The 12,761-nt window shown below is 43.8% G+C and overlaps 1 protein-coding gene across 2 annotated transcripts in view; it reads right to left on the bottom strand.

Moving 5' to 3' along the window:
• The window catches only part of CCSER1 (coiled-coil serine rich protein 1), a 768,384-nt gene extending 756,321 nt beyond the window's left edge, over positions 1–12,063 (bottom strand). For both annotated transcript variants that reach the window (XM_081332934.1, XM_081332935.1), the window contains exon 1: positions 11,952–12,063. The gene's annotated coding sequence lies outside the window, so the exon portion shown is untranslated. The remainder of the gene's footprint in view (positions 1–11,951) is intronic.
• Between the last annotated feature and the right edge of the window lie 698 nt (positions 12,064–12,761).

Here is a 12,761-nt window from a genome sequence, read left to right as displayed (position 1 = left end):
GGCGGTTTACAGGGAAAATTAAAATACATAGTATACAAAATTAAAATCAATTAAAACTATTAATTAAATTACAGTCCCTGAAGTTAAACTAAAACCCAATTAAATTAAATTAAATTAAAACCCCTCAGTCTGGGCCAAACAGCTCGAAGAACCAGGTTTTCAAGTCCCGGCGAAATGAGCGAAGGTCGGGGGCAGTCCTGAGTTCCGTGGGAAGTTGGTTCCATAGGGCCGGCGCACCCACAGAGAACGCCCTTCCCCTGGGAATAACCCGCCAGCATTCCTTAACCGGCAGTACCCTGAGAAGGCCCTCCCTGTGGGAGCGCACAAGAGGATGGGAAGTTGATGCCAGCAGCAGGTGTTCCCTTAGATAATCCGGACCCAAGCTATTTAGGGCTTTATAGGTCATTACCAGTATATAGATGATATACAGGTGAAACTCGAAAAATTAGAATATCATGCAAAAGTTCATTTATTTCAGTAATGCAACTTAAAAGGGGAAACTAATATATGAGATAGATTCATTACATGCAAAGCAAGATAGTTCAAGATAGTCATAATTGTGATTATTATGGCTTACAGCTCATGTAAACCCCAAATCCACAATCTCAGAAAATTAGAATATTGTGAAAAGGTGCAATATTCTAGGCTCAAAGTGTCCTACTCTAATCAGCTAATTAAGCCATGACACCTGCAAAGGGTTCCTGAGCCTTTAAATGGTCCCTCAGTCTGGTTCAGTAGGAATCACAATCATGGGGAAGACTGCTGACCTGACAATTGTGCAGAAAACCATCATTGACACCCTCCATAAGGAGGGAAAGCCTCAAAAGGTAATTTGCAAAAGAAGTTGGATGTTCCCAAAGTGCTGTATCAAAGCACATTAATAGAAAGTTATGTGGAAGGAAAAAGTGTGGAAGAAAAAGGTGCACAAGCAGCAGGGATGACCGCAGCCTGGAGAGGATTGTCAGGAAAAGGCCATTCAAAAGTGTTGGGGACTTTCACAAGGAGTGGACTGAGGCTGGAGTCAGTGCATCAAGAGCCACCACACACAGACGGATCCTGGACATGGGCTTCAAATGTCGTATTCCTCTTGTCAAGCCACTCCTGAACAACAAACAATGTCAGAAGCATCTTACCTGGGCTAAAGAAAAACAGACCTGGTCTGTTGCTCAGTGGTCCAAAGTCCTCTTTTCTGATGAGAGCAACTTTTGCATCTCATTTGGAAACCAAGGACCCAGAGTCTGGAGGAAGAATGGAGAGGCACACACTGCAAGATGCTTGAAGTCCAGTGTGAAGTTTCCACAGTCTGTGTTGATTTGGAGAGCCATGTCATCTGCTGGTGTTGTTCCACTGTGCTTCATTAAGTCCAGGGTCAACGCAGCCGTCTACCAGGAGATTTTGGAGCACTTCATGCTTCCTTCCGCAGACGAGCTTTATGGGGATGCTGACTTCATTTTCCAGAAGGACTTGGCACCTGTCCATACTGCCAAAAGCACCAAAACCTGGTTCAATGACCGTGGGATTATTGTGCTTGATTGGCCAGCAAACTCGCCTGAACTGAACCCCATAGAGAATCTATGGGGCATTGCCAAGAGAAAGATGAGAGACATGAGACTGAACAGTGCAGAAGAGCTGAAGGCCGCTATTGAAGCATCCTGGTCTTCCATAACACCTCAGCAGTGCCACAGGCTGATAGCTTCCATTGCACACCGCATTGAGGCAGTAATTGCTGCAAAAGGGGCCCAAACCAAGTACTGAGTACATATGCATGCTTATACTTTTCAGAGGTTCGATATTGTTCTATGTACACTCCTTGTTTTATTGATTGCATGTAATATTCTAATTTTCTGAGATTGTGGATTTGGGGTTTTCATGAGCTGTACACCATAATCATCACAATTATGAGAAATCACGGCTTGAACTATCTTGCTTTGCTTGTAATGAGTCTATCTCATATATTAGTTTCCCCTTTTAAGTTGCATTACTGAAATAAATGAACTTTTGCACGATATTCACCTGTATATAGATATATATAGATATATAGATATATGGATAAAATGGGGAACATCCCAATCCATCTTTTCTGTTAAAAAAGCATTTCATGGGGAAGCTTCATACACCAAGGCAGCAATTGTGTAAAAGTGCTCTTAATGTCCTTATTTAATTGCAATAGTTGGGGAAACCCTTATGTAAACAATCCAGTGCATATAGTCAGTGTTTGTTTAGCTACCCCAATTGGTATCAGCAGCTCGATCATAAAGTGGAGCAGTCACTGAGTGAAACTGCTACTGTGCTTATAAATCTTACTTGAACCGCTCAAGGTTGACTCAGCCTTCCATCCTTCCGAGGTCGGTAAAATGAGGACCCAGAATGTTGGGGACAGTATGCTGACTCTGTAAACCACTTAGAGAGGGCTGTTGTTTTTGCTATTGCTACTTCAGCTTTCCTTGCTTTACAGACTTGAGGAGGCCATAAATGTGAGGATTGGTCACAAAATTACTTTTTCATCACTGTTGTACCTGCAAACAGTCAGTAAACTAGGCAGGAGCTAAACAAGACTGCCTTTATGAATTATTCACTAGCATGACCAAATTTGATTTTTTAAAAAAAAACCTTCAAATTTGGTCAAGCTCTCTCTTTCTAGAACAAAACACGTGACTGCCATTTGTGACCTTCCAAAAGCAAAATCAATGGGCAAGGTTGGATTTACTTAATGACTGCATGATTCACTTAACAATCGTGGCAAAAAAGGTTGTACAGTCAGGTACAATTTACTTAACCTTGCTTAACAGTGAAAATTCTGTCTGAACTGTAGTTGTAAATCAAGGACTACTTGTACATGCATGTAGTAGGTTTCTGTAAGTGTGGCTTTCTTGGAATTCCATGCAAATATGGTCACTGTCTGGGGCCTTTGTCACTCGAGACCTCACATTGTTAGCATACTAGGTCGGTAAAATGAGGACCCAGAATGTTGGGGACAGTATGCTGACTCTGTAAACCACTTAGAGAGGGCTGTTGTTTTTGCTATTGCTACTTCAGCTTTCCTTGCTTTACAGACTTGAGGAGGCCATAAATGTGAGGATTGGTCACAAAATTACTTTTTCATCACTGTTGTACCTGCAAACAGTCAGTAAACTAGGCAGGAGCTAAACAAGACTGCCTTTATGAATTATTCACTAGCATGACCAAATTTGATTTTTAAAAAAAAAACCTTCAAATTTGGTCAAGCTCTCTCTTTCTAGAACAAAACAGATAGTGTGCATTGTAAAAGAAATGCTGACATTGCATTTGCCTATATTTGGCCATTAAGGGACATGAACATCATAATGAAGAAAACAGATGTTTATAGAAAATAGCAACCATTAAGCTTATTGGAGGCACCAAATTCATTCGATCTACCCATTCTTACATGGCTGTTTATTCTCATGATCCCCAATCTAAATTAATTTTCCTTGTTCCCCAATCTAGATGGAGAAGAAGGAAAATTTGTTTGTTCCCTAATCTAGAACAAGAGGAAAATCCACAATGCAAGCAAGGAGATTTTAATGAAGATATTTTTGCAGCTTATCTTACTTTTTCCATCCAGGATGTCATCCTTGCATTTGCAGTGGTAAGTTTGTATTTCAACTACAAGTCTCTTCCATTTTTACACCCAATTCTTGTGCTTTATTATAAATTATCATGTATAGCACAGATAACCAAGCTGATAAAAGCAATTGCCTCACATGTAAAGTACAAGTATTTTGTTACAATCCAGAAGGGAAATTTCACTCGATTTTCCACTCATACAGAGAAGACCACTGCACTCGATTTGTTACTTGCCAAGCAGGGAAAAAGCAATGTGCATATATGCTCCCAGATTTAACTTGTGAATAGCTAAGCTATCACTTATCCGATTGCATGTATAATATACATTATCCCAATGGTATAGGCCTCCTCATAAGCATTTTAGGATTGAATCAGTCAGCTGTGAACTACACCATGTATTCCAATTCCCAAGTTCTTGTTTGTGCCATAATATGCTGTCAGGTCACAAAGCCAGCAATTGCAAGAAAAAAAACCCAAACACACTTCAGTATTAGAACTGTTCTTAAAGGAGCTCAAATCTCAGTCATTATGGAAGAAGAACATACTTCCAATAACCAGATAAGTAGAAATTTCCTGTCAGTGAGAACAATTATTCAGTGGAACAATTTGCCTCCAGAAGTTGTGGGTGCTCCAACACTGGGGATTTTTAAGAAGAGTTTGGACAACCATTTGTCTGAAATGGTTTAGGGCAGAGGTCTTCAAACTCGGCCCTTTTATGACTCGTGGACTTCAACTCCCAGAATTCCTCAGCCAGCATGCCACGAGTCATAAAAGGGCCGAGTTTGAAGACCCCTGGTTTAGGGTTTCCCACTTGAACAGGGACTAGAAGACCTCCAAGTTCCCTTTCAGCTCTGTTATTCTGTTATTCAAACTCCAAAATCTTATCTAGTAGCCTGCAAATTTAGTACAGTTGTTCCAGTACTGACAGATAAAATGGCGGCCTAGTCAAGCTAGAAAGGTTTAGCTATTTCCAAACCGTTTACAATTTTAGTTTTAATTACAGCATGGATGAGATTCTCTGCTTATTCTCCCTTTTTTCTTTTTGTTAAAGGCCTGCCTTTTATTCAAGCAGTAAGCCAGCTATGTTTCTGGGACAGCAAACCAAAGGGAACTGTGTCCTGCAGCGTTGTCCCTAATGGCATTGTTGTTGTTGTTTTGGGATGAGATTGCTCCTTCTCTTGGTTTTCATTCCAGAGTACAAGTGGGCAGCTGAGGGTTACCTGCTTCTATTATTTTTCAACGGTCATATTGAATTTTACATTCCACTGAGTGTACTTTTAATGTTATACATTCCCCAGGGATGGTTTGCAAGATAGGGAAAACATAAATAATGTAAACAAACAAAGCACATACATCCATACTGTATAGGCTGCAATTGTTTCTGAATCCCTATCCATAAGCTATTTATTATTATCATTTATATCCCTTCTTACTGTCCATAGAGAATTATAACTGTCCATAGAGAATTATAATGGTTAAAATTAAAATGACTATTAAACTACATCAGCCTAAAATGGCCTGGCTGAAACAGAAGATCTTGACTTCTTAAAAACAAAAAGAGTGTGAATGATAAGAAATCCCCAAGATGCATCTTCCAGAGTTTGGGAGCAACCTAAGAGAATGTCCTTAGACCTCAAAAAGTGTGGTCATCATTATTACGAAATCTCCTGATGACCTTAACTGTTTGGGGAGACACATATCAAAATAGAATTGCTTATCTGATGAGACCAACACAATGATCTAGCATACATTCTAAGATTTTTTTTAACAACTCAGTATTATAGTCCCAGAACTGTGTCCCAATTAGCAAACAAGGTGCCACATCTGGTACTAACTGAAGTGTCCAGGCACTCCTCAAGTGTTAACTCCTCAAATTAAACACCTTGCAAGAATCAAGATGATCAAACTATGGATAGTCGATACCAGTTCGGGAATGACAAGAGCAGAACTCATTGATGTAAACATGTTTCCACCCTCATCTGGATATCCAGAAACAACAGATAGGATCATTTCTAGAATGCAATCTCATCTTTAAAGGGACAATTTCATTCAAAACAAGCAGAACCACACTATCGGAGCCTGAAGACCAACTTCTCACTATTTTATTTGGTGTAATTCCAGCTTGTTTACTCATATTTCTACTCTAACTGAACTTGGACAACAGCAAGGGAACTACAGCATTGTTGGCGATAGATGACAAGAAACCTTTCCCAGCAGTGTCCACACAAGTTCTGCTTGATATCAAGGTGGCATTCGCAGCATGCCTACATAGGAATAGGTCCCACTGAGCTGTGAGGAGATTAATCAGCAAATGAAAGATTTAACTTGGCTACAGAGTATGTGTGTTTCAAATCCCTTTCAAGTGGAACATCCTCTGGAGTAAACATACAAGGGGATTGTGTTTTCAAAAGTAGGCAGCAAAGAGAAACATAGGTACTTAAGTGGCTTCAGTTAGGCATTTAACACCCATTCTACATAGCCAGACAGATGGATAGTCAGAGAGCTGGATAGCCAGCTAGATTAGATAAATTAGACAGATTGGATGGATGGATGGTTAGATGGATGGATGGATAGCCAGGGGGATGGATAGCCAGACAGATGGATAGCCAGCTAGATTAGATAAATTAGACAGATTGGATGGATGGATGGATGGATGGATGGATGGATGGATGGATGGATAGTTGGTTGGATGGATGGATAGCCAGGGGGATGGATAGCCAGATAAGAAGAAAGCATGAATTTCACAGGCCACTCATGTTAGTTAACAAGATGACTGCCACCAATCCCCAACTGCAGGCAATGATTCAACAGGTGGTTTCCCTTGTCTTCACATGACATGGATCACCTATCAACTCAACCAAGAAAATATCTGCCAAACTAAACTGAACAATTGTTTAGGAATTATCAAGAATGACCAATATCATGTGTGCTGGATTTTGGCAAAACCGTCATAAACCCGTCATCTGACCCCTGGACACTAATCAGTCGCAAATGCAGTCAGGTTGCCAAGAGCTCAATGTACAATTACACGATCACCAGGAGAAGTGAGGGACAGCTCTCAGAACTTTGAATCTGGGTCCATCCTAACTTTGAACAGTTGCTGAGCAACATGTCTTAAATCAAGGATTACCTGTAAGAAAACAAGACTTACAACTGTGCAGCTGTAAAAATTACACTAGGCCATGCAGATTTCACATGAAGATTTAGTACTAAAGGCACAAACCCATAATGCATTTGTATTTGTATCACTTTTTCACAGGTATAATACACAGGTAGTCCTTGACTTATGATCATGAGTCCGAAATTTCTGTTGCTAAGTGAGGCATTTGTTAAATGAGTTTTCCCCATTTTACATCCTTTCTTGTTATAGTTGTTAAGTAAATCACTGCAGTCATGAAGTTAGGAACATGGTTGTTAAATGAATCTGGCTTTCCCATTGAAAGTCGCCAGAGGTGATCACATGATCCCAGGACATTGCAACCATCATAAATATGAGTCAGATTCTATTCAAAAGTAATGTGATCAGATTGCCATTTTTACCCTTTATCATTTATTTTTTAAAATTAAACCATCTAATATTTGAAGCTCTCTGTGTGCTTTACAAAAAACAAAATACTAAAAAAAAAGTTGGGAGACTTATTACACAATTGTGTGTATTAGAAAGAAAAAATCCAGCAACCAGGAGCCAGATACACTGAGAGTATATCCCAAATACTATATGGTTGTGCCATTCGCACTCTCGCATTCCTCAATTTAAGGATTTTATAAAGACCCACACAATCTTGCAGATTGCCCTGCTTCAGGGCTTCCCCAGATTCCAATGTTCAATCTTCCAATTTTTATTTTAATTATTTATCGTATTTGTGTAACTGCCCATCTCACCCAAAAGTGACTCGGGGTGACATACAGCACTTAATAAAAAAAAAGTACACAAAAACAGTCACATTTAATCTGTAAAAAAAGACACACAAAACAAGAGAGGCTGATTTTGCCTTCCCTGCTACTGAACCACGAAAATATCACACACTATTACAGACACTAAATATTGGGGAACAGGGCTGGGAGGAGGGATTGAAGAGCGGAAGAAGCAAAGAAAAAAGGAAGTGGAACAATTAGTCCCTTAACTCTAGGTCTCCTTTCATCTGTGGACCAAGCAAGAATAATAGTTTTCTTCAGTGAAACAGTACATTAACTAGTCCTGTGGGTTTATGCTGAGATCTCAGACAGCTGTTTACCTCCCCACCTCAGTGTTTTACAATCTCAGTTGCAAAACCTCCCTTTCATCCTAGTCATTCCCTTCAACAGCTCTACAGCGTAGGCATACATTATTTTTTATTTTGCTGATGGAAGAAATGAAAGGGTAAGCAGGCCAGGTGCATAGGCGAGTGGAGATATAGCTGATAAGCACAACTGGTATTAGAAGCTTGGTATTAGTGTTGAGTACAGCTGATAGTCACAGGGAGCAAAGTGGGGAAGTTAGGAAGATTGTGCTCTGAGTCAAAGCCACCCTTTTTTACAGAGGTTTGCAGAATGGATCAGGACAGGAAATCAAGTGGTCCAGCATTCGTGGTCACCCAGAGACAACATACAGGAACATTCCTAGAATGCAATTTCATTTTTAAAGGGACAATTTCATTCACAACAAGCAGAACCACAATACCAGAGACACCCAGGAGGTCAACCACACTATCCAGGAAATTCAAATATGGGACAATATTTCTCAAACAAGAATTAGGTTACAGCAGTTCAGACCAGACAGCACAAATGGATTTTAAATACAACTAAAAGCAATATCAAATGGAATCAATGAAGAGTATGGTAATAGCTGGCAGAGAAAGTCAATTTACCTAGTCACAGACTACTGGAGATGGGGTTAATGAGTAGAAATGTAATGCTAGAATTGTTGCAGGGAAAATATGTTTTTAAGCCGCACTAGTATGACAGCTTCATGCTTCCTGTAATCCTACGCCATGGCATGTTGATAAACTTGAAGCTAAAACAAACAGTATTTCACAGCATATTTTTTTTTTTGCCACACGTGATAAATGCTCGTGCAAAGCCTTTTTAAAAGGTTTCTACAGCAATCCAGAAGATTGTATTTTCCCCAAACTCAGGAAGAATTCAAACCACAGATGTTCTCCGGTGGAAAAGATGGTTGAATTGCTATTGCAATTCATTGATTAGCATCGTTCTCTTTTCCTAATTGCAGATCCTGAACTTTTTAACTGCACTTGTAGTTCAGAAATACTTTATATTACAAGGAACTGCAATACACAATGCCTCCAGAAAAGTTCCATGCAGTTATCTGCCAGCTTAGCTTTCCCAGATCATCAATAATTCACTTTCATATATGCCCAGAGCTGGTTTTTAGAACATGCTTTCTTTTTATCCCCTTTCTAAACTTAAGGAAGATGTAAAGTGCTAGTAAAACCTTTCCTACACCTGTCTTCTCTTTTCCCAGCCAAAATCACTCTTGCTCTCTTCATCCCATCTCACTTGAGGATTTTAACACTTCAAGTACAACCTAAGCCTGAAAGAAATAGAGGTGGAAGCAACCCTACCTTTGAATTCCCTCTCAAGGAAAAAGGGCTGCTCTAATTGTTTTGTACTCACTTCAGCTGTGAAAATGCCCAAAAAAATAAAAAAGTCAGCAAAAATAGATGTGATTACTTCACGCTGTCAGGCTGAAAGGGGAAGCATAGTAAATGCAGCAGAAACGCCACTAGGTGAACATTTCATGAATGGAAAGTCCTTAATAAGCACAAAATCCTTCACCTGTTCCTTGCCTTCCCAGTGCACACAGCCTTTAGGCACCTCGAAACTTGGCCTGATTTCCTGGAGGCGCTCTTTCCTATTCATCTATAAACACCTCCCACAGAGTTGGCAGACCTATTACCATCTTGCTGCCTTACCCCACTGTGAATATAGGAAACAAACCCCTACTAATCTGTCTTTCACTATCTCTGGCAATCCCTGAGAAGGTTTCATTCGTTTGATCCCCGAAAATGGGCAGTGCCAGAAACTGAACCTCAGCACTTCTATATGCAAAGCGTGTGCTTTTCTGTTCCTTTCCTTTCCATTTACTCCATGAAGCTTTTTAACCTCCTGAAACCCACCGGCAACATGGCCTGATTGACTCAGGGGCCGAGGTGGCAACAGTTACTGCATACTGAGCAGGAAAGTAACGGCAGTGACAGGGAATTTGATAAATTAGTCCTCTCCAATTTCCAGGCTTCACTATCTCTGAGGTTCCATCACAGTGAAATCTGTTCTGGAATTTCACTCTGCTTAAGAGGCATTGAAAACGATCCTTTCTAACTATTTGGCAAGATGTCTCTCCTTCAGTTAGTTGATGGGGAAAACTGGAAAAAAATGACCAAAGAGGGTCACTGTGATTAAAAACAGTGCATTGCAAGAAGCCATTAGATCTTCCTGCGCCTTCCTTTCTCACCTCCATCTGCCTTGATCCTGCTATTAAATGTACAATTATCCTATCTTACTATCACATTCAGTTTCTTCAATGACAGGGGGGGGGAAAGGCGCAGGTAAGCATCATCAGTCAGTGTGTAAAAATGAACCATCCAGGAACGCAGGCGTCATCATCTGCCGACACTATCTCCCCATTCAAACATTTTCCAGGAATGCTGTTCTTCATACCAATCCAGCAGCCTGAGTCCACTTCATTGTAAAATGAATTAATTGATTTAAGCCATCTATTCCCTAAGGGGGAAAAGCAACAAGAAACCCTAGGCATTGCCCCTTCTTTGAAACATGGCACAGGGTCAAAGCTCAGGGTGTCCACTGCTGGGAGAATTGCCCGTGGAAAGCCATTGTAAGGCAGTGTTGGGTTGGCAGGTCTTTTATTTGGACCACAGTCCCTTGAGAATAAAACTCTCAGTTGACCTTTGTCTCCTGTTCCACATCTTGCACACAATCACAAGGCATCCTGCATGGCTTTCTCTCTCCTCCAGCTCTCCCAATCCCTGCCAATTGTTACATGGATCCCAACCATCCCTGTGGCACAGAGAGGAATCTTGAACAAATGGGTCCAGCAGGAATTTTGGACGGTGGCTTGCAGCGCGAATGGCAGGAGAAGAAAGTCACAGTGAGTGGGCTAAGGAGATGCCATGTGGCACTGCCGGCGTATCCACATGGCTTCCAGCCTCTCCCAGCTGCCAAGTGCTGCAGAACCGTGGCGGGAGGGGAGCGGAAAGGTGGGGAAGGAGAGAGGGAGGGAGAGGGAGAGGGAGAGAGAGGGAGAGAGAGAGGGGGGGAGAGAGGGGGGGAGAGAGAGAGAGAGAGAGAGAGAGAGAGAGAGAGAGAGAGAGAGAGAGAGAGAGAGAGAGAGAGAGAGAGAGAGAGACCGACCCTGTTCAGCACAGGGAGCTTCGCTTCTTGCAAAAAGTCCAAACCTGACACGGCTCGAGCCCCTTCGCCCGCGTGCACACGTACACTTCCCCCTTCCAAAACAGCCCTGCCACAAAGCCATCCGCCCTCGCCCTAATCCAGCCGTCGCTGCCGACTTGCTCCCAGCCAAACCCGGGGGATTAAGCTCTGAAAAACCCGCTTGGCGCACAAGATCGAGGCACTGCGGCTCTTCCCCCCCCCCCCAGCCCCGCTGCTTCTTAGCCACGGCGACCGCACTCAGCGTAACCAACCTACCGACTCCGGCTTCCCTCCTTCGTCCAGCCTCTTGTCTCCCAATCAGCTGCCGCTGCCGCCTTGCCCAACCCCGTAATCTACCTGCAGGACGCCTCCTAAAACCACCCAGCCTTTGCACCACTTCCCGGTCCAGCCGTCTCCTCCCCTAGCCGGGCACTTTTCCTCCCTCTCTCTCTCTCTCCTCCACCCTTCTCCTCGTGATCCGCCCACCCGGCTACCGCCTGCATTTTGAACCCGGCGCCTTCCCCGGGTGAAAACACCCCCTCTCCCCCCTCCACACACACACACACACACACTTCTCCCCTCCCAAAATAGGAAGTCTCCCCTAACTGCGCAGCGCTCGGGATCACTTTCGCTCCCTTCCCTTCGTATCTCCCCCGCAGACACGCGTCCCTGAAACCCTAGGATCTCCCTCCCCGCCCCGCGCGTGTGAATGCGCCCCCCGCCCCCCCCCCAGCGCAATAAGCCCCGAGTTGACGGGGATGACCCAAAGGTTGACGTTCTCCCTTGGCTGAGCCACCGCTTAGTTGCCTCACTCGGGAGCGCCTCCAAGTGAGAGAGCTTGGGTTCTGGGAAGCGCTGCGGATGATGGGTTGGGGTGGCCCCGGAGAGTCTGCCTGGTCCCCGATCTGCCCAACTCCTTCCTGGTTTGGTCCTTTTAATTTCCCCGTCCGCCACGGAAAGAGAAAGAGAGAGGAACCCACCCTTGGTCCAGAGTTGGTGGTAGCAGCAGCAGCAGCCTCCCCGGAGCAGTTTAATCCACCGAGCGCCCAGCAGAGCCGATCCGAGGTTGAACCGCAGCGGGAGAAGGCAGCGTTTTCCCGGCACTCATGTTGCTGCCGTCTCCGGAGAAGAGCGCCGGCGAAGAGTAGACGCAGCCGAGCGACAGGCGCCTTGGCAGCCGGCGCTGTTTGTGGCGAGGAGACCGGGGGAGAGGAGAAGAGAAGCCGGGGAGGGACGAAAGGGGAGGCGCTTGCGAGTCAGGCGTCCGGGAGGGTGTGAGTGCGCGTCTGGATGTGCTACGCGTCTGTGCCGTGCCACCTCTTCGCGAGCGCATTGCAGCGCGGCTCTCTCTCTCTCTCTCTCTCTTTCTCTCGGCTGGCTTGGGCGGGAGCGAGACGAAGCCGCCGGCTCAAAGATCGGGCTTTCGAGAAGGGATTGACACGAAGGATTAAAAAGGCCTCACCTTGCTGAGCTCTGAGTCAGCCAAGGGTTTGAACAGGTTTGTTGCTCTTCTTTTTTCTTTTCTCTCTCTCTCTCTCTCTCTCTCTCTCTCTCTCTCTCTCTCTCTCTCTCTCTCTCTCTCTCTCTCTCTCTCTCTCTCTCTCTCTCTCTCTCTCTCTCGAGTTTGGGAGAAGCTGTAACTTCGGGAGGAGACCACCTCGAAGACACCTTAAGAGAGGCGTGATCTTGGTGACCTTTCACCCAGCTTGGGGTGTTCCGGGTCTCCTGAACTTGGAGTCCCATCCTCCCCAACCTGCACCAGCCATGCTGGCTGAAAATAAGGAGAGCTG

The sequence above is a fragment of the Vipera berus genome (genome assembly GCF_964194415.1).
Source record: "Vipera berus genome assembly, chromosome: 7".
In the NCBI taxonomy this organism is placed as follows: Eukaryota; Metazoa; Chordata; class Lepidosauria; order Squamata; family Viperidae; genus Vipera; species Vipera berus.
This window is presented reverse-complemented; position numbering and strand designations above follow the sequence as displayed.